The following is a 24,432-nucleotide window of genomic DNA, read 5'->3' on the forward strand; positions in this document are numbered from 1 at the left end:
GGCCTCCAGGGCACGGCAGAGGACGGAGAGAGGAGGAGGACAGAGAGAGGAGGAGGACAGGCAGGCCCTGAGGTGCCACACTGGGGCAGAACCTGCGTGTCTGTGACACCTGCCAAAGGCAGCCTTTACCAACATTCCTGGGGCCGAGGATAGCGACTGGGTACAGGTTCTACAGTGCTTTAAAGTGCTGAGAGAGCCGTTCTGAGGTTATAGAGCAGTTCTGCCCAGGCTGCAGCAGTCAGGCCTCCCCTGGGGGCACCAGAGCCTGCCCAAGGCCCTCGGCTCCTCCCGGCTGTGCCATGCAGCCAGAAACATTCCTGCACGGGCTCCAGACATCCCAAAGTCAGAGCTGGGGACAGCCGGGGCTGCCCTCGGCTGTAACTTCAGCACTCGTCACTTGTGCCCGAGGCCGGGGGCTCAGGAGCAAACAGGGAACAAAGGCGGCGCCGCCGCCGAGCGCTGCCATCTCAATGCTATTGCTGTCTGTATAAAACCTGCCCTAATTTGTTTACCACTGCCACATTCAACAATGGTGTGCAAATGCAAACCCACTTATGGTAATGTCCTCTCTCGCTCTCTTTCTCAGATCGGATTCTGAATAAAAATTAGGTAAATACTCTGTTTGAAAATATATAAGATGAGAACTGGTTGGGGAGGGAGCAAGAGAACCTCCAAATGCGCCGTCCTATCAACCACATTATTTTTTTTTTTACTTAATAACTTAAGTGTACTGTTAGTGAAATTACAACCTGCTTGTGACACAATAAATTTACAACAAAACTCATTCCATAAATTATTCAATTCGCTGACTCCAACGATGCTGGGAAATATCACCATGAGCAGATGATTAGCATGTGAAAGGAAAGCCATCTCCAGCCTGAAACAATCACTGTCACACCTCCATTTGAAGATGCCTGGTGGAGTTTTGTAAAATTACCATTAGGAATACACATTTAAGGCTTTGTAGTTTCTATAAAAGCATTAAGTATTTGATTTACATTAGATTCATTTGTTCTTTCTTCAACTGTCTCTTTTTCCTACAAACCATAACCGTTTGGATAAATGCTGGCTCAATCAAGTGTGCATTAAAACAAAAGAATTTAAGTTCAATAAAAGTGATGAATCAGAACTAGAAGCCAACCTTCTCCTTCCCTTCTCTTTCCAGGCCACAGGATTGCTCCAGCAGGAGAAACGGGCAGGTTTGGGAGCCTGGAGAGAAAAATATTCTTTTCCACATGGACGTAAGTTCCTGGAGGGATAAGCCAGGCCCTGGACCACTGATGTGGAGCTGTTGGATCAAATGCGGAGTTCTCCTCAGTGATGGGAAGAAGAGAAGGCTGGGATGAAGAAACATTTCTATGCAGGTAAACTGTGGAGCTCTCAGTGGACAAAACTTGGCATCTCCCAGCTTACCCTGAACCACAGCTTTTTGGGGAGCCACCAAATGAAAATTTTAGCCAAAATTCAGCAGTGGGGCCAGCACATTCCCAGCTGCAGGGAATGAGACTGCTCAGGGTAACTAGTGCCCAAGTGTCAGCAGCAGCTACCCACAAGCATGAGCAAAATCACTGGAAATGTTCTTCTGCAGCCCTTAAAACTGTTCTGATAGAGCAAGGGAAAGATTAAACCCTCCCTCTGTGCTCTGCTTTTGGCCTAATTGTTTGAGCAATTCTCTTCATTCCATTCTGTGGCTCTGCAGAGGCCTGGCATGGCTGATGAACGTCCCACAGCCACGCTGCACCCAGGGAGAACAGGCTGATGAGCAACTTCCAGCACAGTTTTCTCAGGTGACAGAGAGCAGTTATCCAAATGCCTCCACACAAAAGGCCCTTCTGATCCAGGCACACGTAATGCAAACATCTTACCCGTTAGAGCTGGTGAAAAGGCTTCCAGCATCTTCTGCCTGTTGGATTTCCCATGTAGAGAAATTCAAGGGGTAAAGGTAAAGAATTTATTTCCCTGGAAAGGAGGAAGAAGGGTTCTCCTTGTTCTGGGAATCAAAATGCTAAATTTGTATAAAAATACTCTAAAAAAGGAATCCAGCAGCAACCAAATGATTCAAGAGTCAGGGCCATGAGAAAATCCTCTTTCACAAGAGTGTTTTGAAATGAGAGCTACTGGTTTCAAGCTGCATAATGACACCACTGTGTCAACTTCCCCACCAACCCTGCCCCTTGTGTTACACAAATCAAAGATTGTTCTGGAAGTGGCAACTGCAAGAAAAGGAATGTTTGCTCCTTTACCAAGAAACTTTATTTGCCGTGTGTGTGGCTGCACTGCCCCATCCAGTGACAAACTGCTGGATGCCCAGTTCACTGCCAGCACTCAGATCCATTCCCTGCCTCCCTCCCAAAGCCTCTCCCATCTGAAAGCAGGAGCTTACATTATTCATAAGGATAAGCACAAATATGCAGGGAGCTGTAGACGTGTAATGGAGAGGCTGGCTTGTATCCCATCCAAATTCCACGCGCTTCATGGAGCTTATGACTTTCCCATAAATTTTTGCAGCGTGGGACTTACCTCCATTCTCAGCCACTCCAGAGGTCCCAAAGCAGGCACAGCTTTGGGGAAAGTTCTCATGCTCCCCCATGGAGTTTTATTCCTTCTGAAGGAAGGAAATCACTGGGAATCTTGTGCCACCTTCCTGTGGGTTCTCCAGGGGATGTGTTTGCCTGCGCACACTGACTGCACAGAGAGGAGGCACAAACACTGTTCGTGCTCTCAAACAGCCTGCTGGAAATCCTGGGAAAAGAAATATTTTCAAGACCACAGGAACAGCAAACCCGAGTTACTGTTGCTTCCATTCCTCCATGAAAAAGCCAGGGAAGGCCAGTGCCCTGCTCAGCACGGGCAGCTGGCAGCCAACAAGAGGGCAGGTCTTCAGGCAGCTTCTGTGGGGATGGTGATGTGGAGGCATTTCTGTCTCATCTGCCTCAAGAAGCACCTGGGGCAGCCACAGTCCTGTGGCAATGGCTGTGTGAGGAGGAGAGGAGGAGTCAAAGTCCAGCCAGGCTGGAAGAAGAAAAGAATTCAATGTGTCTAACTCTGGGAGCTGGAATGACGTTTGCAGGAGAGACCATGAAATGAGGACACATCAGAAAGGTGTGGCACCCTCATAGCATGGGTTACTGGAAATATCCCAACTTCTTTTAGACAAGATTATTAAATACCAGTAGTAAAGTAATAGATTAAGAAAATGGAGGTACTTCTAAATCCCTTAAATCTAAGACCAAAAAAGATTCTTCCCCTTAAGCTTCGAAGCCATCCTGAGCAGATCCGTGTCATCGGGTGCAGTCCAGTGAGGAAGCAAGAGACAAGGCATTCACGGCCACATTAACACTAATAACTGTAACTTCAGCAGAAGACAGAATTATGGAGACATTAATAAGTGATGAGATCACAAAACATCTGGAGAAACGTGAGCTGATACAAAAAGTTGCCAGCAGAGTCTTATAAAGGGCAAATCTTGTTTGACAAATCTGCTGGAATTTTTTAAAGAGGTAACACAGGCTCCAGACAGGAAGAAAACATGGGACATAATCTGTTTGGATTTTAAAAGGTTATTTGACACATCACAGCCCGCAGGCCAGTGTATTAAAGTACATCAGTCAAATTGCACCAGCTTGGAGTGGAGGAATGGAATGAAGGAAGCTCACAGCCTGGTGGTGTCATCAGCACAAAGCTCAGGGAGCCAAGTGGAGCCAGTTTTGTTCTGGCCGTGTAAGATGGGGGAGAGACTATCGTAACACAAGCATCCCTCCAGATGGATCACATCCACCCACGACATGGAGGACAGCAATTAACACACTGCAGTGGCCAGGGTGTTCATTTTAACTGGAAAACGAGGACTTTTAATATTAGAAGCCTTAGCATAAAGGTGCCTTTGGAAGACACACAACAGAAGAAACTGGGAGAAGCTCTAGGAATTACTACAGAAGGTTTCCTGATGGGCAGGAGGCTGACAAGCCTGATGGAGCCACACATGACAGAGGAAACTGTCTGAGCCCCCCATGGGTGATGAGAGGAGAACCAAGAGCCTGCAAGGATGGCCAAGGGCTGAGCCAAGAGACAGCCCAGAGGTGGGTCCTTCTGCAGCAGACCCCTGGCAGGAAAGGAGCCCTTCCCCAGGCTCTCTGGAAGCTGCAAGTCGACAGCAAGCGTTGCACTGAGCAGCCAGCAGCAAGGAGATGTCCTCTTCAGCAGCAGGTTCCACATTTACCCCTGGCAGAGGGGAGCCAGTCCCCTTGTCCTGGCACTCCAGGCCCTTGTCCAAAGCCCCCCTCCAGCTCTTTTGGAGCCTCCTTGGGATGTCACCAAACTGGTCCAGAACTATCATAAGACACAGCACAGGGCAGGAAGAAAATGTCAGTAAGAATGGGCACCCTGGAAGGGGAGGCAGGAGCTTCTTGTCAAGTATTAAATGTTTTCTAACTGCAATACAGAGACTTAAAATAATTTCTACATAGGCGTTCTGGGTAAAAAGCACAGTCAGGGAAAAGTTACACTAATTTCAACAAAATTAATAAAGAAATGTTCTGCTTCTTTTTATCATCTTTCTACCTCTCATCATTTATCATGCAAATTAAATTGCAGTAATAGAAAATGTAAAGAAAACAAACTCTGCAGTATATTGAAACCTCTATCCAGCAAGAGATAAGGTTGAGTATTAGAAGGAAAGGTGCAGAAAATTAGCTGTCCAGACAATAACTGGGAGGGAAACTGGTTTATTTAGCCTGGAGGGATTTTTTGTTGCAAACTGACTAAATTAAAATCCAGACTATTATACCCAGTATCACACCAGAAAACGCCTTTTCCTTGCACTTTTAGATAAATTTTCATTGATCTCATTTTATGCATGATTACATTTTTAATGAGATGTACAGTATTTCGAAGCTAATTTTAAATGCCTTCTCCCTCTCCTTCCTCTGCTCCCCTCCCTCCTCCCACCACATGCACACTTAGGCTTCTTGGATTAACATTTCTGATAAATTGCTCGGCCAGAAAGGAACATTACCGAGAGGAAATAAATTACTTCCATCTTTCGCAGCTCCGGCAGAGTAAAGTAACCTTTAAAATGGCCACTGTCTGATTCTGCCACCTTGCAGTTCCTTCCAAAGGCAATCGTTTTATTTCGTGGAATGATTGTATTTGTTGTTGGTCGCGCTGAACAACACATGGAGCAAGGGAAGAAGTGGCTTTCCCCCACTGACAGTCTGGCCACAAGAACCAGCAATGCCTTGAAACTCAAAACTCTCCTGAGTTTTTATTGTCAGGATCTTTGACTCTGGTGAATAAAGTACAAAGCAGGTGAAGGTGGGTGAACTGGCCTAGTGCCAGAGCATGGGGGTCTCGCCTTGAAAGTATTGGGCAATAATTGATTTTCAGCATGGAAAACTTGGCTTGCTCCAAGAAGTTTTCAATTTTATTTTCTTCCTTTGACTATTTTTGGTAAAGTCACACCCTGTAAAACAAAGGGGGAAATTGCAGGGACAAAGTATGAAATAAAATGCTGCCTCCAGCCCATCATTAAGGCCCCAGCAGTTTATTTCCCTCTTTGATTTCAGGCTGCGTTTTGTGAAGAGGGGCTGGTTTGTCCCGCCAGTTTCTCTCCGGTCCGTGCTGAGGAAGGGAAAATAAAGGAAGGAATAAGCACGGCGGCTTGGGTGTCTCCTAAATGAATCCCAAGTCTGTAATTTGCAGACGTGTTGCACACTCCCCAAGGCTGTTGTGCGCTGCTGCCGTGCCCTCCGCAGGGAGAAGAGCGGCTCTCCCCTTCCCTCCGGCAGCCGCATCGCCCCACGTCCCGGGGCCGGAGGATGCTCCCGGGAGCGGGGACACCGCGCACCGTTCGCGGGGAGCAGTGTGCCCTTTCTGTCCCTCCGGGGCCAGCGGCTCCTCCGGCAGCGCCCTGGGAGCGGGGACAGCCCGGGAGGGCACCGGGACTGCCACACGGGACAGCCCAGGCCCTGAGAACGGGACACAAGCGGCGAGGGGAAGGGGAAAGGGCTGAGACGGAGCCGCGGCTCCGAAACCCACGGAAATGAAGGAGAAACGGAGGGGTATCAGCTCCAGCTGAAGCAGCAGGAGAGGGATTAGGAGTGTAGACTCGGGACAGTGGAAATGAAGCTGAGTAAAATGTCCCACAGACAATGGGGGCAGGAAAGGATCTTAAATGCAAATCCACGCTTCACAAAGGATTTATCGTTATCCAGCAGCGCTTTGAGAATTAAGTGTTTCCATCAGAACTCTTGTCCCAGTGCACTAACACGACAGACGGCGTGAGCCTTTCCAGATGTGGGAGTGCAGATGGGCTTACGGAGCAGAACCTTCCCTCTGTGCCCGAGCGCATGAATGGGGCTGTTCCACAACCTGTGAGGAATTATCACTGCCGAGAGGGCAGCGCTGCGGAGCAGACACCGGGATCCCCAGAGCAGGAGCCCAGGGTTAAAGCACACCGAACAGTTCCACAAAGGTAAACAGCTAGGAGGGGGGATGGAGATCATTGAGCAAAATACGGCCCTCAGGCTGCACCCCCAATTTTTGTTATCATAGAACCCGAGAATCCCAGCCAGTTTGGGTTGGAGGGACATTAAAGATCATCCTTTCCACCCCTGCCATGGCAGGGAACCTTCTGCCAGCTCCAGGTTCCAGTGTCCAACCCGGCCTGGGACACTGCCAGGGATCCAGGGCAGCCACAGCTGCTCTGGGCACCTGTGCCAGCCCTGCCCACCCCTTGAGGTGGTCAAATTGTGTTATTATTATTGTAGGTGTGAAGGTTAAACACTGTAAGAGTTTTCCATGAATAAACGACAGGCCTTTGTGACGAACTCAAAAATGTAACATTTCCACAAGTAAATGACAGCAAAGAACTGTTACTCCAGGTCAGTGGATACCCCAGGGGAGCACGAACCCTCCCCACACACAAAAAGCATTTTAGTGTTTCTCCCACCAAAAAGGCCTTTCAGACCCAGCATTTCACCCCACCGCAGGGGTGGATCTCGGACTGGGGCTGCTTTCCACAGAGCATGTTTTCCAAATAATCCCAGACGTTTGGCAGGGAAACGGCCAAAGGTGCTGGCAGGCTGGATGTAACTTTTCACAGTTTTAACACACAAAGCAATCCCTGCCGCGGTTTCCCTGGCTCTGCAGAGGGAGCCCCTCGGTGTGCCGGCAGCCTTCAGGAATGGGAGCTCCTGGGCAGTGCTGCCTGCAAGGCTCATCCCTGGGCTGGCCCTGCACCGAGGGCAGCCCCAGGCTGGGGACACGGGGCAACATCACACACAGAGAGCCCTTCTTTGGACTGGGCACAACCAGCTCCCCCCTGGTATTGCTGCTACTGCTTTATTAAAATGCATAAAGCAGCCAGAAGCAAAGACACCAATAAATTCTTCTGTAAAAGCAGAAATGTTTTTTTCAAATGGCTCCCCTAACACTAATAATCACAGCTCTCTTATGTGTACTTGACTCTGGTTAACCTTTTTCTGGCACTTTTTAACTTCTCCAAGTCAGGTACTAATATGGAACTAATGTGGGGTTTATTTTCCCTATAGGAATAGCAGAAAGAGCACTGCACATTAGCGTAATCACGCCGGCTCCTTCCAGAAACTGCAGGACTTTACATCAAAGCAGCCGCATTATGGCACAGGAAAAGAATTTAATAACAATTGGGGGACTAAGCATTTTTTTAATGTTAAGGGGGTTTTATTGAATATTAATCCTATAAAATGCTCCTGAAAGTTGGCAGAAGGAAAACTGATGTCCCAAATAGTTATCGTGGCCTTCCACAGCGCCGGCATGCAGCTGCAGTGTAATCAGAATTCATCATGCCATTAGCAGAAGGACAACAGCAAAGGAGACACTTCCTCCTGCATCCTGGGCCTTGAACAACCAGAGCTGTGAGAACAGCCTCAGCACTGACAGCCTCGGCCAAGCTCTCAAAGTTTACATGGGTTTGGGTTCAGAGCTTCCAGTTTCCTTCAATACCACTTGATATTTGCGTTCTCCATTTTATCTTCTGCTGAAGATTTCCATTGTATTTTCCTCTCTGAGGGGGTCGAAGGTGCTGGAAACAGGTCTGTAGTGAAAAAGAACAAGGAGCACCCAGAATTTTTCCCCCTGTTTCTAATTCCTGGATACTTTCCTTTCCCTTTGCCTTTTTTTTTCCAGGAGGAGGTCACTCCACTGCCCGGCACGGCTGCAGCCCTGCTCCAGCCACATTAATCCCTGCCCTGCTGAGCTGCTGGAGAAACAGGAATTCATCTGGCACCAGCAGGGGAAAGACAGAAGGAAAAATGAAGGGGGAGAAATGAATAAATAAATAATTCAGGCCGAGGACGAACACTTGAACAAAGCAGGGCCTGTGTGTGAGGGGATGCAGGGCTGCTCTGGGACACAGAAGAGCACCAGCCCACAAAGGTGCAGGTTTGTCCAAGCAGCATCAGGGCTCCTGCCCTGAGCAGAGCTGTCCCCATGTGCCACCTGAACACACACACAGTGCCCTGCGTGGGACCTGCCCCCAGCCTGGAGCTGAGTGCCTGGCATGGACCCTCCTGTGGGCACAGATCTCCTGTGGGCACAGACCCCTCCTGTGGGCACAGACCCTCCTGTGGGCACAGACCCTCCTGTGGGTACAGATCTCCTGTGGGCACAGACCCTCCTGTGGGCACAGATCTCCTGTGGGCACAGACCCTCCTGTGGGTACAGATCTCCTGTGGGCACAGATCTCCTGTGGGCACAGACCCTCCTGTGGGCACAGACCCTCCTGTGGGTACAGATCTCCTGTGGGCACAGATCTCCTGTGGGCACAGACCCTCCTGTGGGCACAGACCCTCCTGTGGGCACAGACCCCTCCTGTGGGCACAGATCTCCTGTGGGCACAGACCCTCCTGTGGGCACAGACCCTCCTGTGGGCACAGACCCTCCTGTGGGTACAGATCTCCTGTGGGTACAGACCCCTCCTGTGGGTACAGATCTCCTGTGGGCACAGACCCCTCCTGTGGGTACAGACCCTCCTGTGGGCACAGACCATCCTGTGGGTACAGACCCTCCTGTGGGCACAGACCCCTCCTGTGGGTACAGACCCCTCCTGTGGGTACAGATCTCCTGTGGGCACAGACCCTCCTGTGGGTACAGACCCTCCTGTGGGCACAGACCCTCCTGTGGGCATGGACCCTCCTGTGGGCACAGACCCCTCCTGTGGGCACAGATCTCCTGTGGGCACAGACCCCTCCTGTGGGCACAGACCCCTCCTGTGGGCACAGACCCCTCCTGTGGGCATGGACCCTCCTGTGGGCACAGACCCTCCTGTGGGCACAGATCTCCTGTGGGCACAGATCTCCTGTGGGCACAGACCCCTCCTGTGGGTACAGACCCCTCCTGTGGGTACAGATCTCCTGTGGGCACAGACCCTCCTGTGGGTACAGACCCCTCCTGTGGGCACACTCCCAGGTTTGTGCAGTCAGGTCAGTTATCTTGGACAGACACTTGGCACAACTCCTCCTTTCCCAAGTGTCTCATGGCCCCATTCCAGGCCTTAGGGTTTTCAGAGTAACTTCTGAGAGACACCCCTGAGGAGTGGGCAAAGGACCCACATGTGGGAAAGGCCCTGTGCTTTAGCCTCCATCTCAAATAGCCCTTTTCTCTCTTTTCCCCATGCTGAGGGCTGAAGGGGTGGGTTTTTCCCACTGCACATGCCAAACCAAGGCCAGGAACACAGAAGCCACTTGTGCAGAGCCTGATGCCGGAGGGCAGGGCAGCACAGAGCCCACAGGGGCCCACACCTGGACAGTGCTTTAAGACACACCTGGGGTTGGTTTCCTGCTCTGGGATGCCTGCAGCTTCTCCTGCACTGGGGAAGGAAACTCATTCATTATGTATCACAGGAGGGTGTTCACAGCTCAGAGGCTGAAATGAAGCCAGTGCAGAGAACACTTTCATCACCGTTTCCGTCTCATCAGTTGGGAGGTTGCTGGCACTCAGGGGAGATGTTTTCCCACCCGTTTTCCACAGAGATACCCCAGCACAGTAAGTGGCAGAGTGACTGAGCAGGTGCAGTGCAGAAGATCAGCTGCTCCCCCAGTGCCATGGTCTGTGCCATGAGCTCTGCTGTCACCATGTCACCACTGCTGTGGTGCCCTGGAGCAGCCCCGGCCCCGCTGACACCCCATTGACCCGTCAGGAGCACCCAGGCTGGAGAGGAGCAAAGAACACATTAATAAATCTGGATATCGGTGTTTTATCAATGTGGTCTTGTAAGTTTACGAGCATTTGGCTTTGTTTTACACCAGACAACTCCGCTGTGCTCCAGAGCAGGCTGCCAGATGTGCAGCATTTCCCTCGGCAGCCTCGTTGCTGGTGACCCTCGTGGGGAGGCCGAGTGCTGCCCTGCAGCTCCCTGGGCACTGCTGTCCCACACCTGGGCACACCTGTGACCTCTGTGTGCAGACACGGGGCTGCTGTGCCCAGCCTCTGGGCCTGGGACATCCAAAGCATCCATCCATCCAAACTGTGCTCGGGGCATCTGAAAGCCCAAGGAGGAGGGTGCTGCTGTAGGGAGTGAAGGCCTGAGCTCCGTGGGGATCCCGAGAGGCAGTTCCCATTCATATCCCTGTATGGGTTTCTCAAGATTAAAAGTTAAGCTTGCACTCATGCAATACAAAACAATCTGTGTGCTGTCAGGTGCCATAGGAATCTCTGCACACTTGGTGTTTGGGAATGGTAGGAACATCAAACGGTTGTGGACATCTCAGCAGCAGCCATCAACATAAAGGTGGGCATTTTATTGTAGTGGGGACAAAATCATCCCAAGGGAGATTGCCATTTGGTGATCTATTAAAAACACAACCCAAGGGAGAGTTCTTGCCCAAGTCCCTGTTTCATGTGCCACACAGCCCAGCTGAGTTACAGAAGCAACAGACCCTCGAAATCTACTGACAGCTGAGTAGTTTAAAGTTGCTGCAAGGCAATTTTTTGGCAAGTGGTCATATAATTGTTTGTTCTGGACATCTGCACTGACTGCAGGAGCAGTGAACACAAGATCGTAGGGGTTTGGCTTAAACGTGGAGCAGAAGGCAGTGAATGGTCTCTGTTCCCCAGCAGTCTGCCCCAGCTTGGCCTCAACTACAAGGAATCTCTATTTTCAGGAATAAACTTCAGTCTTACAACAGCTGGCTTAAGGCAAAAGCAGGTGTTGACTACTGCCCTTTCCATAAGGCCTTCAGAGACGCTCAGTCCCTACTGAACACCTCAGGGAGAGGAGGAGGCTCTTGGCTTGGCTGTGAGCAGCCCCTGGAGATGAGCAGGAAAACACCTCCATGGATATGTGCATCCACGGAGTGTCAGCACCTCCAAACTGCCTGTTCCAATGACAGATCCAGACCAATTTTTGTTACAAGGTGTATCTTTTGTTAGCCCTCCTTATGTCACAAGGAGGGAAAAGAAACAGGAATTAATAGAGATGTAGATGTTTGAGGCGGCAGAAGTCACAGTCTCAGCTGCCCAGACTTTGGACAGCAAGGAGTGTATTCAGTATATTAGGACCAAAAGAGATTCCAAGAACTGGTTCATTGTTGGGTGGATATGATTATATTATTAATAAAGAAGCAGACAAGGCAGAAGTGGTCAATAAACATTTTGTTAGGAAACTCAGCCAGTGCACTCAAATCAGATGAAGACCATGAACCCATCTGAGGGTTTCTAGGCACAGGGAGCATTAAGCAATCTAAAATCGAACAGCCTCTGGGTGCCTCGTGCTCCTACACTGTAAGAGAATTGCCAGGAGAGATCCCTAATCTGTCCATAGGAATGGAGAAAAGTTACCCGAGCAGGAAAATCGTGGAACTTTGGAAATGTTGTAGATTATATCCACACTCGACCAGGGCAAGCAGGACTTGTAACTACAGGTTACTTAACCTGACATCAATCTCAGCAGAAAGTCGGGGAAGTTAATATAGAATTTGATCAATAAAATATTAGAGAATGGGAATAAAATTAACTCAAGTCACAAATGTTTTGTACAGAGTCTTGTTGAGCAAACATTGATTTTTTTTTTAGGTTTCATAGTGTTGTTTCAATTGACTGACTCAGAGTCAGAGCCTTTGGGCAAACAGGGCTGCTCCACGCAGCAAAACCTCCCAGGACTTTCCCTGCCCTGGCCCCAGGTGAGCAGTGACAGCAGGTGACTGTCCCCAGCGCTGAGATGTGGCCACCAGACAGCATTTGGGTTATCACAGCCCAGCCAGACCCTCACTACCACGGAGAGACACTTTGGATTGCACCCAGACACCTCTGGGACAGCTCCAGGAGGACACTCCACAGCCTCCCTGGGCAATCTGTTCCCATCTCGAGCAGACCTCGGACTGCTGGGTGTAACCACTGGCAGAAACGCACGGCAAGGCCTGAGCAAACTGGAGCTTTGGTGAAGTTAGATTCTCCTTGCGCACATTTACACGTGAACAGCTCAAAATTTTAATTGCAAGCAGAGAATGATTAAGCCACCTATTTGAAAGGTATTTCACTTCTTTGAAAGGTAATCACCAGGGTGACCTGGGGGCCCTCAGGTAAGGGACAGAGAGCCTGGGCTGGCACTGGGCTCTGCAGCAGCCTCACCCTTGGGCAGCAGAGGAAGGATAACCATCTGCTGGAAAGGCTCCAATACTCATCTGGGCCTCCAAAGCCGTTGGTGCCTGGAAAACAGCTGGGCAGCAGCCAGGGAAGTGTGGGCTACCGTGGGCAGCTGTGCCCTTGTGGAATGGGAGAGGAGGCAAAACACAGAAAGGGCCGAGTATTGGCTGGGTTTTCTTATTAAAGAGCATTTTCTGATGCGGCAAGGTCATAAAGTCATTTAAACCACAGCACTTTCACTGCACCCACTATTGCCACTCTATCTGTAAATTATTTAATAATAAAAAATAAAAACTCGTCTACAATCTCCATCCCTTCATTCACCCCCCTCACTGCCAGCCTGACACAAGACACCCACTCCCAAACAGGCACAAACCCCAGAAAACGAGATCCAGCAATTGTAAGATTCAACTTCAAAGACATTAGAAGACATAACATTTTATTTGCCTTCTGCTTTTTAACTTTTGGGGTCCACTCAGGTAATGCTTTTGAATTTTTAATTAAAAATAAAAGCAAGGCTGCTTCTGCTGTCATTTCACTTTGAAGTTGGACATTTAAATATAAATCTGTTTAAATATAAAATCTGTTACCTGAAGACTCTGCTAAAGCTATGAGTTTAGGAAAACTGCCCAAAACATATGTCTCAGCAGATCTGGACACTTATTACGGTTTGAGCCGGTTTTATTTTGCCTAAAACTCTTCCTGTACATTCTTTCAGCATTTTTAAAGTGATTCTGATTTCCATGCAGTTTTTCTTTTTGCATTTTAAATTTAAATCACAATCATAGGATGACAGAACGGTTTTGGGTGGGAAGGGACCATAAAGCCCATCCCAGCCCACCGCCTGCCATGGGCAGGGACACCTCCCGCTGTCCCGGGTGGATCCAAGCCCTGTCCAACCTGGTCCTGGGCACCGCCAGGGATCCAGGGCAGCCACAGCCTGTGCCACAGGGGGGGTTTCATTAAATGCAATGCACGCAGAGGGTATCACGGGGACGAGTTGGCTCCGTTTCCCCCCAGTGGCAGCCCCTTCCCGCTGTTCGCACGCCCAGACTGCCCCAAGGCGCCGGCTCAGTGACACCGGGTCGGAGGGCAGGGCCGGGGGCCGCGCTTTGCTGGGACCCTGGCCCGCGGGGACAGAGCCCTGCGGCCCCCCAGGCTGGCTGTGGGAGCGGGCACAAGCCCCCAGCGCTCCCGCTGCCTGCTGAGCCCGGCAGCGCCCACAGCGATGGGACACGCGGCTTCTGGGACGTGTCACCGCGGAAAGAACTCCCAACTTGTACAGCCGCTCCTTCGGTCTCAATGAAAAGCGTCTGCTTCCAGGGTGACAGACCGGGCTCTTAAGAGCTGTTACCACCTCAGGTAATTATAAAAGAGCGGAAGGGAGAGGGAAAAAAGCAAGCGAGTGCCAGATTAACACTCAGTGTGTTTGTGCAGGGCTACAAAGGCGCTTGCTGCCTGCGCCGAGAGCTCGGCGACAACAGCTTCCAGTTGGAAGGAAAACTGAAGGAGGATGGAAGTGAGGAAAGAAGAAATTGCAATTAAAACCTGAAATGAATTCCAAAATAACATATGAACTGGAACGCTACAAAATACTTTAAAAAAAAAAAAAAAAAAAAAAAAAAAAAAAAAAAAAAAAAAAAAAAAGTTAAAGGGAGACTTTTATAGCAAACTGAAACCAGCCCAGATTGGAAGGAAGAGTCAAAAAACTCTTGTGCAAGCTTGGGGCTGGCTCGGGCCCCAGGAGCTGGAGGAGGGCTGTCCTCTCCCTGGGAAGCAGGTAAATCTCAGCAAATTGGAATTTCACTTTGACACTTCACTTAATATACAATATGTATAACTAGGGGGAAAAAATTAAAGCAAGACAAAACCAGGTAAACAGGCTGAGCAAAGCCCTGTGAAATGAAATGGTGCCAGCAGTAATAATTAGTTCTTTAACTACAGAATCCCAGAATGGTTTAGGTTGGAAGAGACCTTAAAACTCCTCCTGTCCCACCCCCTGCCATGGGCAGGGCACCTTCCACCATCCCAGGGTGCTCCAAGCCCATCCAACCCGGCCCTGGGCACTGCCAGGAGCAATGTGGCAAACCCCAGTGAGGTGAGAACACACAGACCATATAAGAAACATCTGGAGCAGAGGCACAATCCTTTGGTAAGAGAGAAAACACAGCAGCTCTCAGCGAGGAGAGGTGAGCCCCGAGGTGGGACCACGCACTGAGCGACTGAAGAGGGCAGAAGCAGCAGACGAGGGGCATCACCAAGTTCAGCAGCCTTCAACTTTGGACACCCTGCCCCTAAATCTAAATTAAACCAGAATAAAATGGAAGATTACTAGCCTATAGGTCCACATAATAAATTCCTCCTGGATTCTGGCTCCTGCCAGCAGAGCATTTACAGCACTGCTCGGGGAAAGGCCTGGAAATTCTGTGTCTGGAGTGGCCGCCCCAGTGCCAGGGGCAATGCCCACAGACACCAGCTGTGCCCACCCAGCCCAGAGCGGAGTGCACGGGGGCTGATGGCAAAGAAAGGGCCTTTAATAAACCAGCAGCATAATCCAGGACTCTGTCCTCTTTATTTTTTAATAGAAGCCTTTCACGATATGGAACTAATTATCGCCATCTGCCGTCCCCGGTCTTATATTTCCTCTCTCACAGCTCATTCTTCAAAAACTCAGTAGCTTCCTCCCCTTACATTTGTAAATGCTGTTGACTATGGATAAAATCCATGTTTACTTTGTATTCAGGGCCCATAGGAAAGCTTGTTTTAATCATCAACAGATGTTACATTCTGCTCTGCTGTGCTTGGCACACAACTTCAGAGGGAAATAAAAGAAAAATCTTTATTTTAAATTTAAATTGTAGATTGTTACAGACTAAATAAAATGCCAAATTGTTATTGGAAACAACATGGCCACTGTAATAACTGTAACTGACATTTACGTTTTACAATTAGGGTTTTTTTTTTTTCTGGTGCTGCTTAACACAAGATGGTTTCCACATTTTGCAAAGGACTTTCTTTCCCTTTGCTCTGAAATGATTTGCAATCAAGCCGCAGACATTTGTAATTTATTTTTATTTAATACTTTCCTACGAGCTTATGAAATACTGGGATTATTATGCTATATACAGTAGATAGTTTTTGAATACGTCCTCTCCCTGCGGACTCATATTTCAATAGAGGTGATCCCCTTGAAGTCGTTCATAAACGGGCATTACTGCTATCCCGTGGGCTCTCTGCAGGGCCCGTTGTCCCTGGCTGTGTTTGCTGTCCCCCCGCGGGATGCGGCCGCTCTTCCCCGGCCCTGGAGCACCGAGGGCACCTGCTGCTGGAAATACTGCTGCTGTGGGGACTGTGCCATTCCCTGCCCTGCGCTGCTCTCTGCCTCACGGGCGGATCCTCCCCAGCCCTCGCTCCTCACCCGGACACCCAACTGCTGCTTTCTCTGGGCGCCAACTTCTCCTCTCGCCTTTATTACCACACCGCTGCAGGAACCAATTGTGGAGTGATTTCGGGGTTTGGGATGGCTCAGAAGCGTAATGCAATGGAATGTGTGAGCAGGGGAAGCTGAAATGTGAGGCAGGATGGCTCTTCGTGGTACCTGACTGTGAGAGGAGCCGAGGGGACATCTGCCACTAGACCAGGTTACTCCAAGTCCTGTCCAGGTTGGCCTTGGACACCTCCAGGGATGGAGAAGATGGGTTTCATGCCAAAAGATGTTCTAAATGCAAGCTTTGTGCTTCCATGAGCTTATCCATTAGGAGTTTTTAGAGCAAGCCTGTAAGGGAGCAGAAGGAGCTGTGCTAGACCTGGATGACACGGTGAAACTACGGGTGGGGGCTTAGATGAAAGAGAATTAATTTACAAAAACACAACTGTGCACACCAAGGTCAGATGTTGCACATATTTGGGCAAATATTAAGCACAAACAAGTTTTAAAAAATTTCCTCATGAAACTTTGTGATCTAAAAAAGAAATCTCGAGAGGAAATAAATCCTTTGCTTTTAAAAATTGCAAACTCCAGCGCAATGCAAACCAGCTTGGAAAGCACCAGACAGCTATTTTACATTGCTGGTGAATACTGTTACGAATTAACAGCTCATTAAGAAACAAAACCTTTGCAAACCATGAATCTCAAAAGAAAGTCAGAGAAACTGTCATCCGCAATCTCCAGTGTGCGAATAAATCTAAAATCCATCAAGGGACGGATTCTTCCGAGAGCCAAACAAACAGGTGTCCCCTGGCCTCCCGACCCCGACATCAACGGCGCAATAAAACTCTTCCCAGCCCAGGACCAAACCATTTGGTACCAGTACATGGGATAATTCCTGCTCCTTAAAACACGGAAACACGGATAACAAATGCCTCCAAAGTCCCAGAAGAAACAGAGACGTGCACTGTGAAGTATCCCCCCAGGAATCCTGTAAATCATACCCAAATTTCGCTTGTCCTGGAACAGGTTTGAAAATCTGTTTGTGGTTTCTCCGACATATTTTGAACTGTATCTGGTCAGTTCAAAAATGAAAGAGTCCTTCAAACTCCAGTGGAAGGATCTCTGTACGTGTTATTTTAAAATAGCCTTAAACTGCAGACAAATTTGTTCTGCAAACTCAGTTATTTCTATGGTTTTAAAAAATCTACTCTTTTTTATCACATTGGATTGATTTGTACAGTCAAGTGCCATTAGTCTGTCCATTTGTCCCTCTGTGCCAGCCCTGTTGGCACTGGCACCCAAAGTGCTGCCATCACCCTGTGTTGTTTCGTGCTCCCTGAGCTCCAGCGTTCCCAGCACGGCTCAAATCACCTCTGGGCAGCTGAAAGCTTCTCCTCTTGGCTTCTGTGAGCCTGGTGTCACCTCAGCACCAGAGGTATGAAAACTGCTGCTGCTGCAGATGGTGACCCACATTACCTTTCCATCCATCCATCCGTTTCTCTGCACTTGGAATGGAACACCAGCTTGGAAATCTATCCAGAAATAACCGTCAGTGTCCCTTCCAAAAGGCCCTCCCTGAGTGAGGGTGAGAGCTCAGCCCCCTCTGGGGCCACAGCTTTGTGACTCGCTGGGTTCACTTGCAGCACAGCTCAGCCACAGGAGCAGTTTTAGCAGCACAAAAGCACTTCATTAACATTAAACCCTTCCTCTCCACTGTCATTTCTCCCAGCTCCTCGTGGTTTACCCCACCACTACCCTAACACAACGTTCCCACAGAGATGTGGTAAACACCAAACAATAAAACACACCAGCCAAGTTGTGACGTGCACAGAAGGCAGCAGAATTAGAGCTGGGAGTGTCACTCCAGCCCTGCATCACACCACGTGTGACACGGGGTGCCCCACCACAGGGGACATTCAACAGAACAGACAGAACATACAAAAAGGCAGAAACATCAAGAATTTTTTTTTAATTATATTTTCCTGACAGCTCCTCACTTTTTTTTTTTCCTGTACTTTGTTTCACCACTGAAGAGATCCCTGTTCAGACAATTCACAATGATGGACTAAAACATCATCAAACACTCGAGCTGGTAGGACTGAGTTGCTCAAGGAAAAGGAAATTACTAGAGGTCGTGTTTATTCAGAAACAAAAGTGCCTTGTTAATTCACAGGACTCAAGATAATGTGATGATTTGATCCAACACTTTGCATAATACAGGCCACCGGAATTTTCTGTATTACTTCCAGTTTAAAGCTCAATAGTTGCACTTGAACTACAGGTTTAGAAAATCATCCGCTCTTGATGTTAAAATATCCACCGTAACAGCCATTAAGTTGTTCCAGTGATTAATCACCTTCCCTGATTAACACGTACATTCTTTCCAGTCAAATTTTTATCTACCTTTAATTCACTTCACTAAACCTCTTTGTATTTTTTTCTTCCACTCTTAAGAGCTCTCTATTCACTAATTCTTTTTGCCGGTGCAGGCACTTATTGACTGAGTTCAACCACCTCTTTACTGCCTTTCTGATAACAGAAGAGGCTTGATTTTTTTGTTATCTGTCACCATAAGATAAATTTTTCACTTATTTAATCCCTTTTGTGGATTTTCAGCGCATCTGTTTCAGTGTCTTTTTCCAAGTGTCAGGCCAAGAAATGGACAACAGCACATGAAGGCACCAGAGGAGCTGCAGGCACTCCCAAGATTAACTAAAGGGAAATTATCAGCATACAAAAACTTTGCAGCAATTATTTTTAATTTTTCAAAAGAGCCGTGTACTTTTAAAGTGCATTTCAACAAAAGGCAGTATCGTTTGTTTTATATAAACAGACAACTTTGAAATGCATTCTCCTTAAAAATTATACCACTTCTTCACATCTTAATTAATGCCAAAACTTGATTTTCTTTCTTAGCAGTGTATTAGAAAACTGCTATTAATGTAATTTAATTTTTGTAAGGAGCAGCATTTGTTTTCTATTTTAAAAAAATAGGTGGTTCTGAAATGTTGGTCTGTCAACATCACTTAGAACATTCCCATTCCATGCCTCTATGTAATAAATTAAATCAGAGTTTTAATTGTGCCCATGCTTTGTGGTTCCTGGCAGTACAAAAAGATCTTCTGTGAATTCACGTCCCAAAAAGTCCTACTGAGTGATTAATTACTGGTCTGGAAGATATAAATATGCTTTTCAGGGAAGTCAGTATGGACTGCTGGAAGCTTTGGTCTTATATATGGCTGTAGGTGTCTGTCGCCCAGCAGACATCCCCCTAATTCAAACAAGATTCCAGTTCCCATATTTACTGGCACTACAAACCCCCTTCCTGTCCACTTGCCTGATTTAATTGATACAAGGTCTATAGAGCTGGAAGTGAGGAACAGGAGATATGAAAATTCCTATTTTCAGTTTCTCTGAGTTTTCCTCAGGCTGGAAGAAGCCACGAGAGCAGTGTCTTCAGTCCTGGATGCTGTGGACAGCAAAGCTCCTCCAGAACATGGTTCTAATCATGGCACTAAAGCCCAGCCCATGGATCACTTCCCTCCCACGACTCAGGGCTGTCATAGCCAGTGGCTTTGCTCTCTCCTCAAACCCTTTCTGTGCTCCAAATCAATCCCTGGGGCAGCCCGTGGTATTTGCAGTCTGCTCCCGGAGTGTCACACAATAAGCACAAGGAGAGGAGTTTTACTTTCCTTCCCACTGGAGCACCATCAGTATGAAAACCGAACCCATCCCACCTGCACATCTGGGGCAAGTCGGTGCCACCTCAGCCAGGTGTCCAGCTGGTGCTTCTGTCACCCCAGGGGAACATCCCCCAGCAGGCTGAGGAGCAGCAGGCAGGAGATCAGTCAGCAGAGGGAAAACTGATCAAAAGCAGCAGCGAATTGAAAGGACCTGGAACCACTAATGCCATGCTGAACTTCTCACAGTCGGGCCACCAACACAAGCCAGAGCAACCCAAGTGGAGATTACTGCCTAATGGCCTGGCAGAGGCAGCTGAGGGATCACAGTCCAGCTCCTTGCCGTAAGGGACGCCATTTATGTCACTACAAGCAAGAGCGTGACAAACAAAGACAAACAAAGACTATCTCCATCCTTCCTCTTTGAAAAGGTCTGTCCCTAGTCAAGGAACAGAGTGAAATGTGAAAGAGAAATGTGTTCCTGTTTGGGGGATAGAAGACAAGAGCTTTGCAATCCTCTGAGCACCAAAATTCACTGAAATCACCGGGGCCATTGTGATTGCTCATTAACAATACACATCTTCCAGCTGACATTTTTCATTTGGACCTTGTGAAAACCACAAATCAAACATACATAAGAAGGTAGCCAACTTCAACCGAGGAAAGGTCTTTAAAAAAACAAGAAAGAAAATAAACCTTTGATAAAATAATTGCTTCTACTGTTATTTTTTTTGCTATTGCTTCAAAAACAATTTCTCTTTCTTTCTTGTTCATCTATCTGGTGTCCTGCTGGTGTGCAGATGAAAGGTCCAGTCTCTTTAAAATTTCATGCAGGGCTCTTCAGAACATCTCAGTTTTAAATGCCCATGGCAAAGACAACAAAATGTACCAGTAAATGGGAAGCAGATGAAACCCCTGTTTATACACTGGGTAAAGGTAGTGTGTGCGACAGGGTCTGTTTGCACACCCACGCAGACTGGCAAGAGCCATCCCTAAAATCACTAAACCACATCTCTTACATTCACCCACTGCTGACCACAGCTCAGCATCCCCAAAACTAGCTGGGACTTAGCAAACCCAGGTGGGTACAATTCTATCACCTGGCAAGGAAAGGCTTTTTCTCTTTCTGCCCTTCCAGGAAAGAAGGAGACTGTTCACAGGACAGGGGAGAATGGCTTCACTCTGCCAGAGGGCAGGGTTAGACAGGATGTGGAAAGGAATTCCTGCCTATGAGGGCGCTGAGGCCCTGGCACAGGCTGCCCAGAGAAGCCGTGGCTGCCCCTGGATCCCTGGAAATGCCCAGGGCCAGGTTGGACAAGGCTTGGAGCAGCCTGGGATGGTGGAAGGTTGTCCCTGCCGGTGGGACTGGATGAGGTTTAAGCTCCCTTCCCAACCCACACCGTTCTGGGATTCTGTGGTGTCACTGACATTTCCTTCAAGTGATTTTGCCACTCACTAAGAGCATGTTCTGACCAAATTCAAGATAACAGATTCTCACAACGTACTCCAGGTTTCTACAGCTCGTGAGCCAGCATGGCCACCACCACCATCTGAGGCTGCAGTGTTCAAGTCTGACAGGTTTGTGTGGATTTGTAGCACCTTTTTCCATCTAATAAGCCTAAAGTGTTTTGCCAGAACAGTCACTGCATTTCCAGCCGGAAGCCGCAGCATCTGTTTCCTATCTCTCTGCTGTTGCTGCTCTCATTTACAGTGTTCACAACTCTGAGCACTCGTAAGGAGATATTTCTCAGCTCACTGTGGAGTTGAAGCAGACAATTCACATCTGTGATGCTGAAGCAGCTTGGGAGACACCAGTAGACTCCCTTCCCAAAAGTGGGAATATGTATAATTAAAAAAAACTAAACAGAACAAAATATAAAAAAACCCACCAGAGGAACCAGCTGTCAAATACTGAGACACTTGAGGAAGAGCAGAAATTTACTGGCTGCTTTTCAGAGAACTGAAAACAGTTCCAACATCTAATGGCAATCTAAATTCCCCTTAGGAATAGGGTAGTTTTAGGTGCATAAACTCGTTATGTTTTGTGCACTAACAATAAAAACCCCAAAAACCGTATCCAAGTAGGTGAGATGGGAGGTTTGGACTCTCAGCATGCAGAGACAGAAAATGTTACCCTGCAGGAGTCACTTGCATTAATCAAAGCACTCTGGTAGTGACCTGGCCTTTGAGAACAGGGGCCAACCACTCTGTGAGGTGTGTGATGGGGATGGCTCACAGAGGGGATGATTCAAGCACAGCACATCTCTGCTGCAGCCCAGAGGTCCAGTTTGGAGAGCACTGTGCATCACCCACAAGGAAACTTCTCAGTATCTGAAGGAGCTGCTGATCAACAGCCTCACCCCGGATAACCTTGTGCCCAGGCAGCTCTGAGGAGACAAATCCTCAGGTGTTCACAGAGCAGCCTCGTCGATGAAGGATGGCATCAGAGAGTGACACACGAGTGACTCATGGGCTACTCAGTGTGCAGAAGTGAGTCGTGGCTCAGTAAATGGGCTTGCTGTGGCCACATCCCTTTGTCACACAGTGCAGATGAGACCAAAGCCCCCTAACTGCAGCAGCCACAGCAGAGGGAAGGATAAAACTCCTTCAGCCAAGCCTGAGCTCCTGCATCCAGAACAGCACCACCCCAAGGGATTTTGCAGCCAAGTGCTGTGAGGTTATGAACAGGGATATGAGGCACCAACCACTTTCTATATTACCAAGTAACAACTGAGGTGAAAAAGCCCAGAGAGCCCCAACTCTCAGCCCAATGGAAGGAGTCCACTGTGATTTGCTCCACAGGATTTAATACACACAAGTCCTGCAGAACCATTCTCAGGAGCCTCTGCCCCAGCTGGGGTGGACACACTTCACTTTGGGCTTTTAAGGCTGGAAATGACACAGGGGATTTTACAGGATAATCGGACCAGTGCAATATTTCCACCCAAATGGCATCTGTATGCCCATAATGGAAGGTGTAAGTAAAAGGAAATCTCTGTTACTCATCCCAGAATTTAATCAAAAGAGAAGGATAAGTGGTGTGTTCTTTGACAATCACGTCTATGGTACACGGCCTGCTGTCACACCAGAACAGCCTTGATACAAAGTGAAGAACTCAGGGTATTTTCTCTAAGTAGAGAAGTAACTTGGGGTTATCCTTTTAGCTTACTCATGCAGTATGGACTCAATTGCTCAGTCTTGGTTTTTATATGTTACTACTAATTAGACACGGTGTAGCCAGAGGCAGAGAGCAATCTGAAGAAGCAGCAAAGATCCAGAGCCAACATGTTCCCCCCACAGGAGCCTGCTCATTGCCCAGCTGGACCCTCCCTGTCTCTAACTGCCCAAGAGACATCTCTGGGCATAAAATTAATACAAAACCTGTGTCAGCCTTGGGCAAGGACCTCACTGGCTGTAAAGCTGCTGCTCTCTCTGGCTACAGGGGAGCCGTGGCTCCAAAGTGCCACAGCTGCAGTTCCAACCTGCACATCCCAACCCAACAAGGCTTCTCTCTTCCCACTCCAGCACAGCACCATCCCAGAGGGAAGCATGGAGAGAGGTGTGAGCCCCAGCAGCCACCTGGTTTTGGTATTAAGAGTGAAGCCAGGTTTGCAGCCCATCATTCCCCAGGGCAGAGAGGGACAGTCCCTGGCCTCAGGACATCACATCTGCTGCTGGCTCTGGAAGGCACCACGATAAAATTACATGTAATAAAATACCACAGACTTCATCCCGTGACCTTGAGCCGTTCCGTGGTTCTGTGGTCCCCAGTCAGACTTTGGCATCAGGGACCAGGCCAACCAAGTCTTCAGCTTCACAGGCAAAAAAGCTCCAGCATTGATTCTGATGGCCTCAATCACCTGCACATTACCCGTAGCCCTCTGCCAAGGCCCGACGGTGCTCTGCTGAGGGCAGCTCTCACCAACCCTTCACAGGAGCAGCGCGTGCAGTGCCTGGGTGCCTCCTGCCCAGCTCTGGGGACACCCTGGGCCAATTCCTGTGCCAATCCCTGTGCCAGTTCCTGTGCCAGTTCCTGTGCCAGTCCCCAGTCCCCGTGCCCACCAGCCTGGGCAGCCCAAGGACAGGCAAGGCCCAGCACAGGGCTGGCAGGAAGGCAGCAAACCAGCCCACCTGGCCACAACCACCTGGCCCAGGAGCATCTTTCCTAGACTCCTCCTTAGCCACTCCATGTAATTAGCTCCACGTAGTTGAAAGCACATTTTTGCTTGGCCTTTCTACATCTGTGTTTTCCCCAAGGACTTAACTACCTGGTTTCATGCTCAAACACTAAAACTCAGCTCTCCTTCCATAAAGTATTTTAATCTAAAAATAATTTGAACCATGTTTATTTTTAAGAACTTTTACCCTCCCAAAAATAATGTTTAAAAGAAAGCAACTTTAACCATGAATACAGAGTAAATAATTGCTGGTGCTTTCCTTGCAAATAAATCACTTTTACTCTGATTTTTATTTTTTTTTTTAGAAGATCAAAAGTAACATTAATCATGCTGGCCGGGGAGCAAAAGGACATTCCCAGACATTAACTGCCTTCCAAATATGAAAAACATATTAAATATCTCTCTAAAACAAGATGTTTTCCTCATGTTCCCTTTGAGGGAAAGCTGCTGGGCACATTCCTGCCAGGCCAGGCTGGGGAGGCACCTGCAGTGGGCTCCCCTCAGCACACCTGCCCCACAGGCC

At 48.4% G+C, this 24,432-nt stretch overlaps 2 long non-coding RNA genes across 2 annotated transcripts in view; both read right to left on the minus strand.

Moving 5' to 3' along the window:
* Nucleotides 1-297: 297 nt before the first annotated feature.
* LOC136366293 (uncharacterized) overlaps nt 298-24,432 on the minus strand; it is a 38,236-nt gene continuing 14,101 nt past the window's right edge. Inside the window, exons 2-3 of the long non-coding RNA XR_010744504.1 lie at nt 2,521-2,742; nt 298-1,990 (exon numbers count right to left, since the gene is read on the minus strand). This is a non-coding gene — a long non-coding RNA (uncharacterized lncRNA). The remainder of the gene's footprint in view (nt 1,991-2,520; nt 2,743-24,432) is intronic.
* LOC136366291 (uncharacterized) lies at nt 8,901-9,352 on the minus strand. The gene is made up of 3 exons (XR_010744503.1): nt 9,300-9,352; nt 9,135-9,153; nt 8,901-8,971 (listed from the first exon to the last, which is right to left on the minus strand). It is a non-coding gene; the product is annotated as an uncharacterized lncRNA (long non-coding RNA).

The sequence above is a fragment of the Sylvia atricapilla genome, chromosome 12 (genome assembly GCF_009819655.1).
Source record: "Sylvia atricapilla isolate bSylAtr1 chromosome 12, bSylAtr1.pri, whole genome shotgun sequence".
NCBI classification, from domain to species: Eukaryota; Metazoa; Chordata; class Aves; order Passeriformes; family Sylviidae; genus Sylvia; species Sylvia atricapilla.